Raw genomic sequence first — 9,433 nt, forward strand, 5'->3', positions numbered from 1 at the left:
CAGTTGACCTATATGTTTTATACTAATAAAATTCTTTATGTCGATTGATAACTCAGCTAATTAGGTGAAGAAATATGTTATGATCCTGAAAAATAAATAAATAAACAATTGGAATAGAGATCACTTCTAGGTTTAATAACTTAAGTGTGTTGTAATATTTTGAAGAAAAATAATTATAAATGTAACAAATGATACTATGATCTTATTAATTGATATGGTCTAGGTCTATCATTGATGTAGCACTATATATATGTGTGTGTCTATTTGTTATATTTAGAACTAAAAAATCCGTTGGGAGTGTCAAACATAATTTAAGGTCATGTTGAAGTAAATTTTCAAAATAGCAAATTGGTAAACTACAAATGGATCTTCCACATTTGTAGGGTTTTAACGTGTAAGGTGCATTTAGCCACAAGCGGAAATTACATTTGTCCAAAAACTTGAGGTGAAGGGAAGCGTGGCAGCGTGTCATCGTAATACGTTCGTTTTCCGATAGTATCGTCATGAATACCGTTTCTTCCTCAATCTGATTTGTAGGGTCGTGGTTTAAACCAAGAGTTTTTTTTCTATATATATATAGAGGGTTTTTCAATCTTATTTTCTATAGAACCAAGTGCTCAACGATACATAATTTTGAACCACAACAAAATTTAAATTAAGAAAAAATGAAATCAGTTGTAATTTTTTTGATTATTCTTAGCATACTTGGTGCAGAATCCACATCTACATTTAAGGATTCCCTTACGGATACCAACCATGCGGTTGATCTTCATAAATTTTGTAAACTTGGTTGTGTCTTTTCTCTTTGCAGCAATGTTTCCACCCCAGAAAACCTGAGTGAGCTAATTTCTAGTACTCTTGTATTACCTATTTTATTCTTGTACATTTTTGGATGAAGCTAATATATATTTTAATCGTTTAAGTTTTTGGACTTTTGACGTCTCAATCTAAATGCTATTACATATAAGTAACCTCTTGTTTGGTTCTTTTCTTCTTCCGGCTTCTATAATATTGTTCCTTTCACATGGCTCTTTTGATTATACATATCTATGAATGTCACATTCTAGTTGTGATATTCTGGTCCACCTACAGCTAATTCACATCATCTTCTCTTTTGTTCCAAAAAAAAAAAAAAAAGAGTTTTAGGTTAATGTGTTTTTTGATATTTCTTTTAAATTTTAAGCAGTAGTACTGCTGGCAAACATGTTGTAATGAAAATAATTCATAGAGGAAGACAATGTTTGCTATTGAGCATGAAATGTCATTAGAGATGATCCTTGTCATGACTAACATTCAATTAGAGTAGTATTCATATACAAAATTTGTATCTCGAACTCACAATCAACGAGAGATTTGTAGTAGTATTCATACTAAAATTTGGTCCGTTTCTTTAATAACTTTCTCTAGTTTTGATGGACTATTATGTTTTCTTTAATTGTTTCTTTTTCTTTCTAAACCTGACAGATGTGGACAAAGTAGAAAGTTGTGTGAATGGGTGTGATCAAACGTGTAAGAAAAACTGATGCTAAAGAAAAGATGATGAAGTATACTGAGAGGAGAAGGGAACGAGGATTTGCTTTCCAAGATATACTATATATGAATAAACAAAAATCAAGTGATGAAAATTAAAACCATTGGTTTAAAAAGATTATTATTTCATATTTAAGCATATGTTTTGTTTTGATATAAATAAAGTTTCAAGTTTTTGCATGTCGTTAATTATGAGCAATGGGTAAAAAGGAGCCCTTTCTCTCTTTTAATGCTATACGAGAATTAAGTGTGTTTTGCCAGAATTTTTGCTTTACTATAGATTGTGTGTGTGTGTGTGCGTTTGTGGTTGAATTGGTGAATAAAGGTTAATAATCTCACAAACAAATTTTATTACCTTGATTTGAAAATATTTCTAAGGCACCAATTATCTGTTTGAAGGTTGACGATCTAATCTCGGTCCACCTTATAATTGTTAAACTAAATTACTCCTAGCTCACTAATTTCTCTTAAAAAATAATCCTAAAAAGTTCTCGAAACCTACACAGCTATATAACAATCAAAATGATACCTCTAAAGTTTGTTTTATTTCTATTTTCAATTTAAAAAGTTGAGTTTCAATTCCCCCTCCATTTATTGTTAACAAAAATGAACTATTTTAATTTCATTTTTTTTTAGAAGATATTATAGATGAACCGGGAAAGTGTGAAAATAATTAATTTGAATGATTAGAAAATAAGGGAACGATAGAAATAATTCATTTTAATCAAAAAAAAAAAATTCGCAGGTTATTTCGATAAGATAACTTTATGTTTCTTCTTTGATCTCGATGGGTCATGAACGATTTGTCTTCCTAAGTAACCTCTTGTTTGGTTCTTTTCTTCTTCCGGCTTCTATAATATTGTTCCTTTCACATGGCTCTTTTGATTATACATATCTATGAATGTCACATTCTAGTTGTGATATTTCGATAAGTAACCTCTTGTTTGGTTCTTTTCTTCTTCCGGCTTCTATAATATTGTTCCTTTCACATGGCTCTTTTGATTATACATATCTATGAATGTCACATTCTAGTTGTGATATTCTGGTCCACCTACAGCTAATTCACATCATCTTCTCTTTTGTTCCAAAAAAAAAAAAAAAAAGAGTTTTAGGTTAATGTGTTTTTTGATATTTCTTTTAAATTTTATGCAGTAGTACTCCTGGCAAACATGTTGTAATGAAAATAATTCATAGAGGAAGACAATGTTTGCTATTGAGCATGAAATGTCATTAGAGATGATCCTTGTCATGACTAACATTCAATTAAAGTAGTATTCATATACAAAATTTGTATCTCGAACTCACAATCAACGAGAGATTAGTAGTAGTATTCATACTAAAATTTGGTCCGTTTCTTTAATAACTTTCTCTAGTTTCGATGGACTATTATGTTTTCTTTAATTGTTTCTTTTCCTTTCTAAACCTGACAGATGTGGACAAAGTAGAAAGTTGTGTGAATGGGTGTGATCAAACGTGTAAGAAGAACTGATGCTAAAGAAAAGAAGATGAAGTATACTGAGAGGAGAAGGGAACAGGGATTGGCTTTCCAAGATATACTATATATGAATAAACAAAAATCAAGTGGTGAAAATTAAAACCATTGGTTTAAAAAGATTATTATTTCATATTTAAGCATATGTTTTGTTTTGATATAAATAAAGTTTCAAGTTTTTGCATGTCGTTAATTATGAGCAATGGGTAAAAAAGAGCCCTTTCTCTCTTTTAATGCTATACGAGAATTAAGTGTGTTTTGCCAGAATTTTTGCTTTACTATAGATTGTGTGTGTGTTTGTGTTTGTGGTTGAATTGGTGAATAAAGGTTAATAATCTCACAAACAAATTTTATTTCGTTGATTTGAAAATATTTCTAAGGCACCAATTATCCGTTTGAAGGTTGACGATCTAATCTCGGTCCACCTTATAATTGTTAAACGAAAAATTAATCTTAATTTGAAATAAGTGTTTTGGTTTTAAAAGATAGGATGGGTCAGTTGGATGCATCGAGCATTTTCACCAGGTGGACACCCCATAACACCCTCTCATTACTCCTAGCTCACTAATTTCTCTTAAAAAATAATCCTAAAAAGTTCTCGAAACCTACACAGCTATATAACAATCAAAATGATACCTCTAAAGTTTGTTTTATTTCTATTTTCAATTTAAAAAGTTGAGTTTCAATTCCCCCTCCATTTATTGTTAAAAAAAATGAACTATTTTAATTTCATTTTTTTTAGGAGATATTATAGATGAACCGGGAAAGTGTGAAAATAATTAATTTGAATGATTAGAGAATAAGGGAACGATAGAAATAATTCATTTTAATCCAAAAAAATTCACAGGTTATTTCGATAAGATAACTTTATGTTTCTTCTTTGGTCTCGATGGGTCATGAACGATTTGTCTTTCAAAACAAAAAAAGTTATTTAGCATCTCTTGAATGCAACGTGTTTCAACAAGATTACTTAATAGAATACTGTAGCGTGTGAGTAATTGTATATAAATGAGAAAAAAAATGAAGAGGAAAGAATTAAGGGAGCTATAATTTTTTATGTTTTTTTATTGATAAGGAAAAACCATATATTTTTAAATCATCTCTATCCATTCAAATCTTCACATATTTCAAAGAAAAACATATCCTTCAAGTAATTATAGGTTTTAGGGTGTCCTTCACCCAAAGAGAAAAGGAAATAATAATAATAATAATAATAGTAATAATACTCACCAAGGATTATGCATGGCTTTTGATTCTTAGTTTTTTTTTTTTTTTAAATAACTTTATTCCTTGTTCCAATTATTTTAACTCTGAATTTTTAAATTTTTTTCTTTAAAAAAGCTATGAGATACTCTTTCTAAAATAAAATATTAAAATGGATGGAACAATGAAGTGCAAAAACAATAAATTATTAAAGTACTAAAATATTTGTTTTGTTGTTTATGACCCAACATATTTCATATAAAAGAGTGAATATTATTAATTATAGTAAAATGAAAAATGTATTACAAAAATCAAACGTTGAAAGGCTTAAGTACTTGATTTCTAACTTAATCATAATATTAGATCATAAGTACAAGAACTGACTTTTCATTTCGTACATCAATTGAATAATGAAAGAAAGGTAATTGTAACTAATAAAAATGGTTGAAATGCCTTGAATTTAATTTGTCATGTGGTGCTACAAACAACAAAGAACATTTGCACCGTTTGTATTAAGAAAACATTCTCTCTAATAATAGATTTTCTCTCTATCTCGTAAATGTAGCTAACACTTCGTTCGTAAACTACGTATATCAAATGTGTCGATTTCTCCATACGTTTTTGGTAATTCTATAGTTCGTCGTCGATTTCTTCAACAAAAGTTGTGACATCTTTCTTTATCTTTTCAATGTGGGTGATTCTCAACTTACTCCAAACTATGTAGTCTATTTGAGTTCACGAGTCCTTGTCCGAATATAATATCTTTTTATACTAATTGTGACATCAACTTTCTATTTTTATACTAATTGATTTAATATTAAATTAGTAATTGGAGAGAAATATGATGCGGATATAGTGATTCAAATCGTAAGCCTCATGATCGCTAACACATATCACATGTCAGTTGACCTATGTGTTTTATACTAATAAAATTCTTTATGTCGATTGATAACTCAGCTAATTAGGTGAAGAAATATGTTATGATCCTGAAAAATAAATAAATAAACAATTGGAATAGAGATCACTTCTAGGTTTAATAACTGAAGCGTGTTGTAATATTTTGAAGAAAAATAATTATAAATGTAACAAATGATACTATGATCTTATTAATTGATATGGTCTAGGTCTATCATTGATGTAGCACTATATATATGTGTGTGTCTATTTGTTATATTTAGAACTAAAAAATCCGTTGGGAGTGTCAAACATAATTTAAGGGCATGTTGAAGTAAATTTTCAAAATAGGAAATTGGTAAACTACTAATGGATCGTCCACATTTGTAGGGTTTTAACGTGTAAGGTGCATTTAGCCACAAGCAGAAATTACATTTGTCCAAAAACTTGAGGTGAAGGGAAGCGTGGCAGCGTGTCATCGTAATACGTTCGTTTTCCGATAGTATCGTCATGAATACCGTTTCTTCCTCAATCCGATTTGTAGGGTCGTGGTTTAAACCAAGAGTTTTTTTATCTATATATATATAGAGGGTTTTTCAATCTTATTTTCTATAGAACCAAGTGCTCAACGATACATAATTTTGAACCACAAGAAAATTGAAATTAAGAAAAAAATGAAATCAGTTGTAATTTTTTTTATTATTCTTAGCATACTTGGTGCAGAATCCACATCTACATTTAAGGATTCCCCTACGGATACCAACCATGCGGTTGATCTTCATAAATTTTGTAAACTTGGTTGTGTCTTTTCTCTTTGCAGCAATGTTTCCACCCCAGAAAACCTGAGTGAGCTAATTTCTAGTACTCTTGTATTACCTATTTTATTCTTGTACATTTTTGGATGAAGCTAATATATATTTTAATCGTTTAAGTTTTTGGACTTTTGACGTCTCAATCTAAATGCTATTACATATAAGTAACCTTTTGTTTGGTTCTTTTCTTCTTCCTGCTTCTATAATATTGTTCCTTTCACATGGCTCTTTTGATTATACATATCTATGAATGTCACATTCTAGTTGTGATATTCTGGTCCACCTACAGCTAATTCACATCATCTTCTCTTTTGTTCCAAAAAAAAAAAAAAAAGAGTTTTAGGTTAATGTGTTTTTTGATATTTCTTTTAAATTTTATGCAGTAGTACTCCTGGCAAACATGTTGTAATGAAAATAATTCATAGAGGAAGACAATGTTTGCTATTGAGCATGAAATGTCATTAGAGATGATCCTTGTCATGACTAACATTCAATTAAAGTAGTATTCATATACAAAATTTGTATCTCGAACTCACAATCAACGAGAGATTAGTAGTAGTATTCATACTAAAATTTGGTCCGTTTCTTTAATAACTTTCTCTAGTTTCGATGGACTATTATGTTTTCTTTAATTGTTTCTTTTTCTTTCTAAACCTGACAGATGTGGACAAAGTAGAAAGTTGTGTGAATGGGTGTGATCAAACGTGTAAGAAGAACTGAAGCTAAAGAAAAGAAGATGAAGTATACTGAGAGGAGAAGGGAACAAGGATTGGCTTTCCAAGATATACTATATATGAATAAACAAAAATCAAGTGGTGAAAATTAAAACCATTGGTTTAAAAAGATTATTATTTCATATTTAAGCATATGTTTTGTTTTGATATAAATAAAGTTTCAAGTTTTTGCATGTAACGCCCCAAAAATTAAGATAATTTATTGGGCGTTATTTTGAATCCATTTAATGAGAATTATTTGATTTATGTGGGAATTGAAATTAATTAAATATTTGTTGGATGAATATTTAATTAATTAGAGGTTTTGGCATGTGTTGTTTGTTGAGATTTTGATTAGATGGTAAGTTAAGAGAATTAAGTAAAGTTGTGGACTTTTAGTGTTGTTGATGTTGAATTTAAATAAATAATTATGGATGTTATTTAATTAAATTGTGGGGTGGAAACTTTGTTGGAGATTTAATAATTATATGTATATGTGGAAATATATATATAATTATTATGTTAAAGGAAAAGATAATTATTTTTGGAGAAAGATAAATAATAATTAATTATTGTGGATGATAATTAATTATTTTTGGAGAAAGATAAATAATAATTAATTATTGTGGAAGATAATTAATTATTTTTGGAGAAAGATAAATAATAATTAATTATTGTGGAAGATAATTAATTATTTTTGGAGAAAGATAAATAATAATTAATTATTGTGGAAGATAATTAATTATTTTGGAAGAAAGGTAAATAATAATTAATTATTGTGGAAGATAATTAATTATTCTGCAGAAAGATAAATATTGATTCTGGAGTGAAGTTGTTATGGTTGGGTTAAGATAATTCATGTTGGAAGTTATAAGTGATTTATTGGAAAAAAAATTTGATTGATTAAAAGAATTGAGGATTTAAGTTAATTTGAGATTTTGGAGGGAAAAGTTGGTTTTGGTGGAATTGGATTTAATTGAGTATATATATATGGATATATATATATATATATATATATATATATATATATATATATATATAATTATTAATTTGGAAAAGTGAATTAATTATATGATGGAATATAATTATATTTGTTTGGAAAAGAAGATAATCCATGAGGAGAGAGATGGTTGATTTGATTGGACGAAAAAGATATATATTTATAAGAGAGAATAATGGTTTAAATAAATATATATTTATTGTAGATTTTGGTGAGAGAAAAATAATAATAATAAAGAAGTATTATTATTATTATTAATGGTTATAAATGCCTAAGATTAAGGCATTTATTTAGGAAAGATAATGGGAATAAAGATATATGTATATTTTTTGGTATTATATATATATATATATATATATCCTAAAAGGAAAAGGAAAAGGAAATAATAATAATAAATATTATTGTTATTATTTGGGTCTATAAATAGCATTAAAATGTCTAAGATGGAAATAAAGGAAAAAGAAAAAGGTTCTTTATCTTCTTCTCTAAGATAACCCTCTGCTGTCGCCGCCTCAGTTGAAGTTAAGAATGGTCTCTTTGGAAGCTTGAGGATTTAAAGTGATGAATTTTTCATCAAGGATAAGAGGATTTTTCAACCTTCATTTGAGTAACCTTGGTAAGCCAAAGAAATTAAATTAATATTTTATTAATTTAATTTTGGATCTATTTGGGGTTTCTGTAAAGGTTCAATTGGCTAAACTTTTTTAAGATCTAAATCTTAGATTTTTTCCAATCAAGGTTGAATTGGTTTCAACCCAATTTTTAGAAAGTTAATTAATTTGGGTGAATTTTTTGGTGTTAGCCAATTGCTAATTTCATTGATTAAAATACTAAGTTTTCCTTTTATGATTAAGATCAAGTTAATTGGAGAATTTTTACTGTCAACTAGGGAGTATCTTGTTTGGCTAAAATCTCAAGGTAAGAGATTCTCCTACTAGACCTTCGAACTGAATTTAAGAGACCGCATGTAATTATGATTATGCATTGATGGTAGCTAAAATGCATAACTTGATGCTACTGATAATGACTGTCATTTTATGGATGATTGATGATGATGACTGAGATTATTATGTTGATGATTGATGATGATGACTGATGTTATGTTAATGACCGATAGTATGTTGTTGATGACTGTTGATGATTGTTAATGCATGATATATTAATCACATGATTAAGGACGTTAAGATTAATACTCATGCCATGTTATGATGTTATGTTATGCTACATGCTATGGATAGGGTGTTCTGTTAACTTTGTCTATTAGAGTCGTACCTGCATGGGTGTCCTTCGGGATCACCACCTATTTAGAACTGTGTGGTTCGACGGGACGCCAGTCTAGCATGGATATAGATATGATTCGAGTGATTCGACGGGGTCCTCGCATCCCGATTGTCTTAGTGTTACCCCCGGGTTCACTACAGACCAGCATGTCCTAGGTGCTCCCTCGAGACACCGAAGACCAGATTTTCGTTCCTACGGGAGCGCATGTTGCACGTGTTCGGGAACGTGCCAGAGATTGGGTACCATTTTCAGGACTCTAATGGGAAGTTAATAGACACCTAGCAGGACTAGTAGTAAGTCCCTTACTGAGTATATGTTTATACTCACTCTTTCTATGTTTAACATTTCAGGCGAAGGTAAAGGTAGAGGAAAGCTGGCGAGCGACAGAGAAGGGTCCGTGACATGCCATATGAGGACTCAGTTTTGCTTCCGCGTTTATGTTTCAGTGTTTTAATATTCCGTTTTTAATGAAAATTTATTCTTCCCTCGTTTCAAAAAGGTGTCTCTT

The 9,433-nt window shown here is 29.4% G+C and overlaps 2 long non-coding RNA genes across 2 annotated transcripts; both read left to right on the plus strand.

Annotated features, from left to right (window-relative positions):
- Positions 1–612: 612 nt before the first annotated feature.
- On the plus strand, positions 613–3,206 carry LOC127151385 (uncharacterized). Its single transcript, XR_007824308.1, has 2 exons — positions 613–837; positions 2,961–3,206. It is a non-coding gene; the product is annotated as an uncharacterized LOC127151385 (long non-coding RNA).
- Positions 3,207–5,743: 2,537 nt separating this feature from the next.
- LOC127151381 (uncharacterized) lies at positions 5,744–6,832 on the plus strand. Its single transcript, XR_007824303.1, has 2 exons — positions 5,744–5,965; positions 6,593–6,832. It is a non-coding gene; the product is annotated as an uncharacterized LOC127151381 (long non-coding RNA).
- Positions 6,833–9,433: the final 2,601 nt, after the last annotated feature.

The sequence above is a fragment of the Cucumis melo genome, chromosome 1 (assembly GCF_025177605.1).
Source record: "Cucumis melo cultivar AY chromosome 1, USDA_Cmelo_AY_1.0, whole genome shotgun sequence".
Taxonomy (NCBI): Eukaryota; Viridiplantae; Streptophyta; class Magnoliopsida; order Cucurbitales; family Cucurbitaceae; genus Cucumis; species Cucumis melo.